Source organism: Podarcis liolepis (assembly GCF_965112155.1).
Source record: "Podarcis liolepis genome assembly, chromosome: 12".
NCBI classification, from domain to species: domain Eukaryota; kingdom Metazoa; phylum Chordata; class Lepidosauria; order Squamata; family Lacertidae; genus Podarcis; species Podarcis liolepis.
The window spans coordinates 13,594,757-13,607,554 of NC_139563.1; the positions used below are offsets into that span (position 1 = coordinate 13,594,757).

A 12,798-nucleotide genomic window follows, 5' to 3' on the forward strand; every position below is an offset into this window, starting at 1 on the left:
CACATTGGAAACCAAAGTCCCAACTCAGTTAAGAACCAGCACTTAAAGTGACAGTATTTCAGAGAGGTAGAATATTATTTTGGCAAACAAGTCATCTTTTGATAATGAAGCTGTATTTCTTGCTGATGTACATTTCCTTTTCTCTTTCTCCATATACCAATAACAAAGGAATATATCAAGTTGTAAATTGTGTAGTTGTTTCTTCCACACAGCGGAATGCACCCACCAAATCTTCATCAATCCTATATGGCAAAAAAGTAATTTTCTTCACCCTGGAGAGAAGGATTCCTGTGACAAGGACTCCAGCCCTTTTCTTTTTAAAATATGATAGCCAGCCAAATGTGGAAACCTGAAGATAAATATAAAATACTAGTAAATTCAGCTCGCATTTGTGGATATGCGTGCTTGGCTGCTAAGGGAAATCTCTCCAAGACTTTCTCAAGGAACAACAGAACTACCTCAGCCCAAATTTTCACTCCATATGTGGTCTTGGCAACTTCCTTGCTAGTGTGGTGTCCTCTAGCTGTCAGCTTCAATTGATAGATATTAAAATGTCTTATTTTCAGATTTTTCTAGTAAACAAGGGGGCTCGAATAAAATGTGTACCAAATTTCAACTTTACAGGTGACAGGGACGTACCCCCTACCATTTTGAAGTAGGGGTAGAGTACAGGAGAGGTGTTGAAACACTCCATTATCGCCCCCTTCCTTGGTAATTAAGGTTTCTTGGATTGTATACAGATGTTGACTTTTCTCTAGGTTGTTGTTTAAAAAATGTCCTTCCTAACCTGTTCGCCTTTCAACAGAGAGAAATGTGTATTTCCCCCATACAGCAGGAGGCTGGAAGAGGTGATTTTGAGCAGACAAATAGGAGGAGATGCGTTTTCCTCCCATGAAATGGGTGGGGTGGTTTTTTGCAGTGCCTCCTTACTTCCTCTTGGCACCTGGGAACCAACCTGTGGCTGCTTTGGCTCCTAGGGGGCAGGTGGACCACCAGAAGGATGTCTAATGCCAGAGGGAAAAGTCCTCTTGACTTCAACAGCGCTCACTCCCAGTTTAAGCAGCATTAGGATTGCAGCCTCCGTTCCTACTAACGTTAGCTGGATCATAACCTCATTTGTGCCTGGCGTGGTCTGGTCCATGGGGTCACGAAGAGTCGGAGACGACTAAACGACTAAACAACAATAACCTCATTTGCTGAAGTGCTTCAGTATCTACCAAGGACATCACTTGCTGTGCTGGTATAAATTTAAAGTGGGAAGCTGCCTTCTGCTAGGTCAACTAGTTTGTCCATCTGGCCCCTGTATAGTCTACTCTGACTGGCAGCAGCAGCAGCTGCCGGACAGAGAAAGGTCTTTCACACCACCTGCTACAAATAGTGGAGTCTGGTCCATTGGGGTGAATGGGGAACTGCCCCACCAACCACAGTTGCCCCCACCTGCCTGCCTTCTTACTTCCATCCAGTGCAGAGGGATGCATTGGATGCCAGCTTCCTCCTCCATAGCCTCAGTGTTGCCCCTGTAGAACTGAGTACATTATGGGGACAAAGTTAGAATGTCTGGCATTGGCTCTGGCGCCACCTGCTGCTGGGCTCCCTGCATTCCACCCTATCAGACCCAATGGGCACCACTGAACCCAAGACATTCTATATGCAAAGCTTGTGCCCAGCTACTGAGTGACAGTCCCTCGCCTATGAATGGGTTGTGCCAAATGCTATAATACCATTGCATCCCCAACCATACATTATTCCAGTGCTGCAGGCAAACACACCAGTGCAAATATTTACAATCGGTATGTCAGATTAGAATTAATGTTTGATTATTATTATTATTATTATTACCACTATAAATTGTCTTGCTTGATTTCCCCCTTCAGTGGCCATTATTTCCTCCAAACCAAAGCTCTAAACCTGTATGCACAGGTTTCTATTTATCACAGCTAGTTAAGGCTGAGCTTGGATTAAGAAATGTTTCAAACGCCAGTTCATTAAATTAAATTGTATAAAGGCAAATTGTACTCTTTAGTGAGCAGGTCTTCTCCCAGATGAATATGCACCAAATTGCAATGTAAAATATTAATTTCTTCTTTATACTTGCTTTTAGGAATGCTGTAGCCGGTTCCGGTGAAAAGCTCCAATTTTCTAATTTGATGTGAATGTTAACACTGAAATCGTAAAGTAGAATTTCTTTTGCTCTCCAAGGAATGACTAAAGACTGAGCCCATATTTAATTTGCATAGTATATTACCGATTAATATATTTTTTTAAAATATCCTTCTTGATTTACGCTTCATTTTCATTCTCCGCTTTCCAGTGAAAAGCTCACACACTGAAAATGGGAACTTTTGAGCAGGGTAGCTAAAGCAATGGGGCAGGCAGGGGCTGTAATGGAGTGAGATATATTAGATCAATGGAAGAGGTCAGAGGACAAGGCTTGGAGACTGTGGCCTTTGGAGGTGAGGGGATTAGGGCTACAGTTCTATGCATACTAACCTGGGAATAAGTCTCATTGAGCTCAGGAGAGGGGGAAAAAGGGCCACATGGTAACAATGGAACTCGTACCTGCCTGCTCATGATATTAATTGAGTTCAGTGGGGCCTACTCCCAGGTAAATGGGTACAGGATTGCAGCCGAAATGTGTTAAATCTAGACCTTGAGCACCTCTTGTGCTTTTAAGAGTTACACGGAAGGGATGGTTTTGCCATTCACCATGAATTGTGAACCTTAAAAGAGCCTGTGAGATGCCCAATTTCATATATTGATTTAAATGAAAGAGACGGTTCTTTGGCTGCAAGCGTTTAGCATGCTGTACTTTTCGTATTCTAAAGGCTGGAGAGAAATTCCATTTCCTCTGATGATAAAACTTCTGCGAGATTCAGAGCATTAAAGAGGATCCAGCGAGGGAAACAAGACAGACACACACACACCATGACTGACAAGGCAGTTTCCCATTAAATCTACAGTCAATTTCTTTATCAGGCAGCTAAGATGACACAGGTAATTTTGAGCCAATGCACTACCTGCCAATGGTGTGAAAAAGAACATCCACAAAATAAAGCTGTGATTTTTTTTAAAGAGCTCATTTTTCCTTTTATCTTTTGGGGTTTTGGAGTGGGTGGTGGACCTTTTTCCTGCACCTTTAAGATGCATTCCAATCACATTCCCCAATATCTATTTGTCGCCAAGATAACTAAAGCATCAAATGAAAACTGTGAATGTGATGGCTTATCTCAAATCTTGCATTTCTAAGCTCTGAGCCCTCCCCTCCATCCTAAGACTTGTGATAAAAATCACCAGGCCCGGAAAACTTGATAAAGTTGCAACCTAACAGCAGAATATTACACATGGGAGAGATGGATAATTCAGCCTGCAATCAGCAGTTCAGCTTTGCTCCACAGTAGTCCAACTGAAATTCACATGGACTGGGGCTTTTGCTGCAGAAAGGACTATATTGAGGAAAAGCAAGTGCAGGTGTGAGACATTATTTAGATCAGGGACAGGGAATTTTTGGGTCCTGCAGGTGTTTCCAGCTGAGCCAATCTGGCAATCCCATGCCCGCTGCCTTGTCCCTCACTGTGGGAGATTAGCAGCCAAACCTAACAAATGCATATTCTTGCTAATTAACACGAGAAGGGGCTAATTCCACAGAGTTGATAGACCACAGAAATACAAGTGGTGGAGAGGACTCTGTGTGATGTCATTTCCCTCCTTTCCTGAAGAGGAAGGAGTATGTAGCACTTCCTGTTCCTCTCTCTCTCTCTCTCTCTCTCTCTCTCTCACTCACCAACTTTGGATGCAGATCTCTGCTTGCTCCAGTTTTAGGCAAATGGACCTGGAATTGGTTATCCTGTAAATATAGGTATTTTGCCTGCATGGCTGCCATTGCTGTGAACCAATGCACGATTGCAAAGTAAGTAAATCTTATTTTTTAAGCTTCCTTCCCAGGTTGTTGCCTGATTCTTTGTTAAGGGTAGAAAGGGGGAAGCCATCTTACTTTGTTGCTGGACTTGCTGAAAACAAGCAGCTTAATTCCTATGCTCTTAATTTTGCTACCAGGGGTGAGATTTTAAAACTTTGTTCAACCCATGGCAACCTTACCCTAGAGGCCAAGTTGGGCACTCTCCTCCCAAACTATTAACTTCTCCCTCAGCCAGGAAGAAAGGGGCAAATAATTTCAGCCACATCGCAGGATGGGTGTTTTCATTTGCAGCCATTTTCCTAACAAACACTGAGAACAGGGCTTTGTGTAAGAGCGGTTGTACGCATTACACCAAATGGAAGGGTATTTAGAGTTCTGGTCTATACGCCTTCAGACTGAAAATTTTTATTTGAATTCTCCCAGGTCACACTGCCTCCTCATTCCATGCGGCGTGTAGAATACCTGACAATTTCTTCTAAAAGGTTTTGGGAAGGGGTCAAAGCTTGGTGGTAATGGGGGACACACTTGTGCATGGAGAAAGCCCCAGGCCCAATTCCTGGCATTGCCAGGTGGGCTTGGGAAATGACTGTGCTGATACTCCAGGGAGATGCTGCCACTCTGTGTAGACAGTTCTGGGCTCAATGGCTCAATGGTCTGACTTGGAGGAAGCTTCAGCTGTTCCCCCTGAGACCTCAGAACTATGTCAAAATACCTAATTATGACATAATTTAGAACAGGCATGGCCAAACTTGGCCCTCCTGCTGTTTTGGGACTACAATCCCCATCATCCCTGACCACTGGTCCTGTTAGCTAGGGATGATGGGAGTTGTAGTCCCAAAACAGCAGAAGGGCCATGTTTGGTCATGCCTGATTTAGAAATGAAAGAGCCAGGACAGGGTGATGACAGGTGTTGGATTAACTGGGGAGAGACTCTAGTCCCTCTTCAGACATGAATCTCATTGGGTGACTATGGGCCACACTTTCTCAGCCTAACCTACCTGCCAGGGTGGTTGTGAGAATCAAATGTGAGGTTGGAAAGATGTTGCACACCATGCTGAGCTCCTTGTGGAAAGGCTGGAGTATAAATTTTAACAACAACAAATTCTTGTGAATTATCTAATTAACCTCTGGCACACCCAATTATCCTAAAGAATGTTTGCTTTAAATCTCCAAGGTGGTGTTTTCTTTTCAGCTGAACATGTTACAGTCTAAGAGGAGGCAGGCAAGTATGTCTTATTTGCCTAGTGAAGTCTATAGTCCTTCTCCCGATAGTAGCTTTATGTATACTGGAATACTTTGTATGTGTCAGTGGTTTAGGGACAATTTGCATACTTGGCTGGAGCTGATAATGCTGGACTGCAACTACTATCTGTAAGGCCACAGGTTTCCCATCCCTGGTTTTTGCAGTCAGCAGAGTCAAGTGGCAAAGTTTCTTCTTCTAGACTGTACCACTTTAGGCCTCAGTGGTATTCTAATGCCAACAGAAAGCGCCCTCCATGGATGGAGTGTGCACTTTAGAATTCCCCTGTGACATTTGAGGTTCTGGGGCAAGCAAGTCAACAACAGCAGCAGAGGTTGGACGGCCATCTGTCATGGATTCTTTAATTGAGATTCCTGCATTTCAGGGGGTTGGACTAGATGACCCTAGGAGTCCCTTCCAACTCTACAATTCTATGATTCAGTGATCATAAATAGAACGTGTGAAACATCCCCGGACTAAGATGACCTTCAAAGTACTTCCCCAACCAGAATGCCTTTAGTTCTGTATAAAGCGTGTTTTCCTCAACATCTTAGGGTCTCCTTCCTTGAGAGCTGTTCAGCTTTAATGCCCTTCTTCAATGTCCATTACCTGATAACATTTATTCTTCAGTGACAAACACCGTTAAACCGGAAGACCGAGAAAGAAACCAAGGGATCTATTAAGAAGGCAATGTTATGTGTGATTATTCTTGGGTATTCTTTTTCTGACTGCTATAAACGGGTGACAGAAACGTCTTTTTGCGGCTGTCTCCCCATTGTCACGTTCCCCTCTTCGTCTTTCCTCTTTGTTGGGGATAAAGATGTCTTGTGTGATGTAGGCTGCTGCGAGTTCAGGAGCAAGAGACTTATGTCGCTTTAGTCCATGAATCACAGCTCTTGTGCCTTTCCCCCACTCATAAAGAATAGGGTTTTTATTATTACTATTTTTTCCTCCCTGTGAGGCAAAGCTTTTTATATCAAACAGTATTTTCAAGAGGAATGAGATTGTTCGGGCAGTGGTAATAACGGCAAGGCTTTCTTGCTTTGGGGTTCATTTTTTTGCTTTACGATTACCCGCCTGAAATGGGTACCAGTCATATTTTGCAAGAGAGCCACAATTCTGAGGCTGGCACCACTGCCCTCATTAAGGTCAATTGATCATCCTTGCCTCAAGGAAATGGGGGGGGGGGGAAACCCCAACAAGAGATGGGTCACTGTGCACGATGGACTCAGCGAAGAATGTGGCCGGATAGAGAATCTTAGCTTTGTTGGGTTAGTTGGTCCGTGCAGACAAGTCTATCAACGAGAAATGTGTCATATACAGATTTCTGTTTAGTAGACCTTTCTGTCTTGGGCTTCTCGTTTATCATTGTCTCCCTGACAGGAGCTCTGCCCTGTTATCCTGACTTGTATGTCATTTATCAGTGTTAAGTACAACAAAAGAACATCCCTTTAAACCCTCTTTAACTTTTCACATGCTTCTACTGTTGAATAATGGTAGCTGTTGCCATTGGCCCAAATATCCCGTTTTGTTGCTTTTCCTTTCAGTTCTGTTAGCTGCACAATAATGGGCTGAAATGGCTCTAAGAGCTCTTGGAAACCTAGCACATATATATTTCTGCATGAGTCATATACCCTCCCCCAGTTTTCTTTTTTAAACTTAAAAAAAGAAATGCAGCAGGACAGTATTCTTGCCAGAAAGCAATATTTTGTAGGCCTATCTAGAGTTGGCTATAAATATCACTTATAAGGCACATTAGTATTCATTACCACAACAGGGCTAAATAGTTCTTAAACAGGATAAAACAAATATTTGTACTTTAGTAGGACTGTGGAATGAATATTTGACATGCTGCAGCGGAATTATCGTGCGAGAAAATTCAGGTGGAATTCTTTTCAGGTATTGCACTTGCTCGCAACTTGGGCTTGTACTTTGAAGTTTTGCTTTTCACCCCGAAAGGCTTGGTAACGGAGTTTTTACTTTACAGTAGCATTCAGACCCAAAAAGCAAAATTGCGACAGAAAACACCCCCACCAATCACCTTCATTAAAGCATCATTCTTCCCTCTCCCTGCCAGAGATTTCTTACACGCTAGCCATGTTTTACATCCACCTGTTATTCATATACTCCAGGGGCAGTATTTTAGAAAATGGAATTATCCCTAGTTTTACCTGTTAGCATGCTGGGGAAATGTGTGCTAATTCTCAGCACTAAAAGCACTGCCTCCGTCTGCTCCCTCTGTTGGGCTGAGAACACTCCTTTGCATTTAATTCCTGCTATTTTGAACAGTATAGTAAAGTACTTTGCTCTTTGCTCTCGCTCTCTGTGTGCGTGCACACACAGGCCTAAAAACACAGATGGAGAGTCGCCAACTTTACAACCGGACTTTGCAGCTGCGCCTTTCACAGGAAATTAATCTGAAGCCATTAGCAGGTGAGAATGTTTATCTCCATCCCAAGATAAGTTTTTTTTTAAAAAAAAATTATTCAAAATTAAAACAAAACATATTATCCAGAAACATATCATCCCTATTTCCCACCATTTTTGCTGACACGTAGAACAGGGGTCAGCAAAATTTTTCAGCAGGGGGCCAGTCCACTGTCCCTCAGACCTTGTGGGGGGCCGGACTATATTTTGAAAAAGAAAAGGAAAAAAAAATGAATTCCTACGCCTCACAAATAACCCAGGGATGCATTTTAAATAAAAGCACACATTCTACTCATGTAAAAACACGCTGATTCCTGGACCGTCCACGGGCCAGATTTAGAAGGCGATTGGGCTGGATCCGGCCCCTGGGCCTTAGTTTGCCTACCCATGACGTAGAAGCACGAGGGTGGGACACTCGCTTTGGAGCACTCCACTTGCTTGGAGATGATCTAAAATGAGGAGGAAGGCAGAAGTCCGCCATCTTTCTTCCCAGCTCTATTGATATGTTTGGAGCAGGGATGAAGGAACCTGTGGCCCTCTAGATACTGCTTGACTCCAACTCCCATCAGCCCCAGCCAGCATGGCCACTGGACAGGGATGACTGGAGTTGTAGTCCCTCAATATCTGGTGGGCCACAGGGCAGCCACCCCTGGCCTAGGAACTACCTTTGTGGTTTGTTCATGGAATGTAGATAAATATACAGTAATACCGCAGTCTTCTTTAACAGCTTGAGAAAACAGGGTCAGACGAAGCACGGAGAACAGTAGTTTTGCTCCATGGGGAAAGCATTGTTCTGTCTATTGCTAGGTTTAGACTTTTGTAGTGGAAAGACTGATGACAGTGAGGTTCTCTGCTTGGGATGGAGCAACAAAATGATTATTTACATGGACAGGCTTAGCCCGGCTGCTAGCCTTGCAGCACTACCACCTTTTTTTTTTTTGAAGTACTGGAAATCTTTTGAGAGCAGAATAATGATAGTGTTATTCTTAATGTATACTGGTTGGGACCAAGATATATACATTATGTATTTTTGTAAACCACCCTGGAAGCTCTGCTAAAGGCCAATATGGAAATCTGTAAAATATATGTATGTGTATTAACGTGTTGTGCTGAATTCAGTTTTGGAGTAAACCAAGCAGCTATATTTCCCAGTGTGGCTTTCTGGAACAGAGCGCTTTGGGGGCTTTCAGAGCATCAATAGGAAAGGAAGGGTTGCTTCTGTGGGGAGGTTCTAAGTCAGTGTATCCCAAACTTGGGTCTCCAGCTGCTTTTGGACTACAATTCCCATTATCCCGCACCATGGGCCTTGCTAGCTAGGGATGATGAGTTGCATTCCAAAAACAGCTGGAGACCCAAGTTTGGGAAACCCTGTTCTAATTCTCACTTTCTTGCAGGCATCGTCTACAAGATAGATTTCTCCTGCCTTCAGCCAGTGCTTGCAAAACGCTGTCTTCTTTTTCCTCTCTCTGCCATCTCTGTGCTCGGAGCCCTTGTGCTATGGTTCCTCAGTACCTGACAGTAAGGGATTTCAGCAGGTGGGTGGGACAACCCACCTGCCAATTATGTGATGTTGTAATGAGGTCAGTGATTGACGGGTGGGTTGCCCCACTCAGCTGTCAAATTTGGCCAGTACAGTGGTACCTCGGGTTAAGTACTTAAATCGTTCCGGAGGTCCGTTCTTAACCTGAACTGTTCTTAACCTGAAGCACCCCTTTAGCTAATGGGGCTTCTCGCTGCGCCGCCGGAGCATTTCTGTTCTCATCCTGAAGCAAAGTTCTTAACCTGAAGCACTATTTCTGGGCTAGAGGAATCTGTAACCTGAAGCGTATGTAACCCGAGGTACCACTGTATAAATCCATATAAATCTAATAGGACAACAGGGTCATTACCTGTGAGGGTTTGATTAGCTGCTTGTGCGTGAAAACGTGCTCCCTCAGAGTTTGTGCGACCCCACAAACCTCCGTGTGTGACGGAGCTCCTCAGACATGTCTGCTCTAGTCACTAGTAGAGTCCGACAGTGGCTGTCTGCGGAAGCGTTTCCAGCAAAGAAGTTCCTTAACGGAAACGCGTCTCCTGGACTCACGGCGTGACAGTTTCCTGCGAGGTGTGGGTCTCCCTATGGGAGACTCCGATACCTCCCCACTGTTCTCGCTGGAAGCCTCCCTGAGCCCTCCCTCCTGCTCGCATTCCCTCAGAGACCCACTCCTCCCCCTGCTGGTCCCTGCTTCAGCAGTTGAGTCTCTTTCATCCTGCCTGAGTCCCTCCACCACCTGATGCTCTGATGGCAGTTCCCTGACATCCACCTCCCCTCCAGGGCCCCCCTCACCCCCTCCCAATTCCTCCCCCCTGGGAGGTGAAGGGCTAAAACCCCGAAACGAATCTTCCTCATCTTCTGACGTCTCGAACAATTCTCTCCATCGATCGTCGTCCTGGCCAGCTGAATCCTCCTCCTCTTCAGAATCTGGGAACCCCTCCAACTCCTCTTCCTCGTCGGTGGTGGCAAAGTATTCCCTTCGGAACCTCGCTACAGGCTGAGGTTTACGTGGGAACCTCTGATGAAAAGTCTCTATTAAAACCTCGTCATTGACATCCTCTGCCCTAACCCAGGTGTTTTCCGACTCCGGTTCCCCTTCCCACATTACCAAATACTCTACTTGATCTCCCTTCCACCTGGAATCGAGGATCTCCGCTACATGGTAGCTGTGTTCCTTCTCCTCCATTGCTGGTCCCCTAGTGACCCTCCCCTCACTGTCTCCTCTATACGGTGACAGCAACGACCTGTGAAAAACTGGGTGCAACTTCATGTGGTTCGGTAACCGGAGCCTGAAAGCCACTGGATTGACCTGCTGTATGACTTCAAACGGACCCAGCCTTTTGGGTCTTAATTTCTTACAACCTCCTTTGAATGGCAACCCTTGGGTTGACAGCCACACCTGGTCCCCCACCCTGATGCTTTCACCTTCCCTTCTGTTTTTGTCTGCCTGCCTCTTATATTCCTCCTTAGCCCTGTTTAAATTGAGTTGGAGCTGGCGATGGATCGCTTCCATTTCTTCCACGAACTGTTCTGCAGCTGGAACGCTCCAGTTCTCCCCCTCCCCCCCTGGGAAGGCTCTGGGATGGCACCCGTGATTAGCCAAAAAGGGGCTCATCCCCGTGGACACGTTCTCTGCATTGTTGTAGGCAAATTCTGCCAACGCCAACTTCTCCACCCAATCATTCTCTCTGTCATTAACATAACACCTCAAATATTGTTGGAGAACCCCATTTGCTCTTTCCGCCTGCCCGTTGGTTTCAGGATGACGGGCCGTCGAGAAATTAACCTCTACATGCAGTAAGCTCATGAGCTTCCTCCAGAACCTGGAAGTAAATTGTTTCCCTCGGTCTGAAACCACCCTCAAGGGGGCGCCATGCAACCTAAACACATTCTCTACAAACAATTTGGCGGTTTCTTCTGCTGTAACCGCATGTGAGCAGGCTATGAAGTGGGCCATTTTAGTTAACAGGTCTACTACAACCATGATGGCTGTTTTCCCTCTAGACCTTGGCAGATCAGTCATGAAATCTATTGCCACTGCTTCCCACGGTCTTTCAGGTGTGGGCAGTGGTTCTAATAAACCAGCCGGCGCCCGCCTCTCCCCCTTGGCTCTTTGGCATTGTTCACACCCTCTCACATACTCCCGCACATCTTCCCTGACCTTGGGCCACCAAAATTCCCTGGTAACCAGCCACATGGTTTTGTGTTGCCCAAAGTGCCCTGCTGTGGGGCTATCATGCAGCTGCTTGAGTACCTTCTCCCTCAATTCCCCTTCAGGTATATATAACGCTCCCTTATAATACAATGCCCCATTTCTCTCCTCAAAACCACCGGATTTGTCTTCCTCCCCTCTGAGATCCCTGAGTTTCCCCTGGGCGTATGCATCCTGCACCGTACCCTCTACCAATTCCCTTTGCCCCACCAAAGTCGCCCCACACACCCAGCGGTCCTCTGGAATGATATGGGTTTCTTCGGGTGCTCCCTCCCCCTCCAAATATTCAGGTTTGCGTGAGAGAGCGTCCGCCCTAACATTCTCTGGGCCTGGCACATAACAAATCTCAAAGTTAAATTTGGAGAACTCTTGGGCCCATCTCAACTGCCTTTGGTTGAGCACTCGCGCCGTTCTCCAGTACTCTAGATTTTTATGGTCCGTGCACACTTGCACTTTATGTTGTGCACCAACTAGCAGATGCCTCCATCTCCGGAACGCCTCATGAATAGCAAGCAGTTCTCGGTCGTACACCGTGTAGTTCCTCTCGGATTTGTTCAGCTTCCGCGAGAAGAAGGCACACGGACGCCACTCTGACTCCTCCTTCCCCGGCTGCAGAAGAAGCACCGCCCCTATGGCTCTGTCAGATGCGTCTGTTTCAACCCTTAGCTTCTTTCGTAAATCCACATGCAGAAGTTGTTCTTCAGAGGCGAAGGCCCTTTTCAGTTCCTCAAACGCTCGCTCCGCCTCCGCCGTCCATACAAACTTCTTTTTACTGCTGAGACAGTCAGTGATGGGCGCCGTCAGATGGGCGAAGTTGCGGATGAACTTACGATAAAAGTTTCCAAACCCTAGGAACCTCTGCACATCCTTCTTGGTTTTGGGTGTTTTCCATTCCAGCACTGCCTGTACCTTGCCGGGATCCATGGCCAATCCCTTGTCTGACAGGCGGTACCCCAGGAATTCCACCTCCTTGGTATGGAACCGACACTTCTCCAGTTTGACCCACAGCCTGTTGGCTTGCAGTCTGCTCAACACTTCTCTGACGTCTCTCACATGTTGCTCCTCATTCTCAGAATACACCAACACATCATCTAGAAAGGCAACGCAATTCTTGTAGAGCAAAGGGCCCAGCACGTGGTTCATAAAAGATTGAAAACACGCTGAGCCTGCTTGTAATCCAAATGGCATAACGAGGTATTCAAACGCCCCCAAAGGGGTAAACATGGTGGTTTTCCATTCATCCCCTTTCCTTATGCGTATCAGGTTGTACGCCCCCCTTAGATCCAGCTTTGTGAAAATCTTTCCCTTCCTCACCCTGGTCAAAATATCAATTCTGGGCATAGGGAACGCCACCGGTTCAGTCACTGCATTCAGCCGCCTAAAATCACATACAAGTCTCAGCTTGTCCGCATTTTTTTTGTCCACAAAGAACACTGGGCTCCCCCCTGCTGCTTTGGACTCTCTGATGA

General features: G+C 45.8%; 1 protein-coding gene across 1 annotated transcript in view; it reads right to left on the reverse strand.

The window, feature by feature from the left end:
* Positions 1-12,596, reverse strand: part of LMBR1 (limb development membrane protein 1) — a 327,116-nt gene extending 314,520 nt beyond the window's left edge. Inside the window, exon 1 of the mRNA XM_083467065.1 lies at positions 9,473-12,596. The gene's annotated coding sequence lies outside the window, so the exon portion shown is untranslated. The remainder of the gene's footprint in view (positions 1-9,472) is intronic.
* Positions 12,597-12,798: the final 202 nt, after the last annotated feature.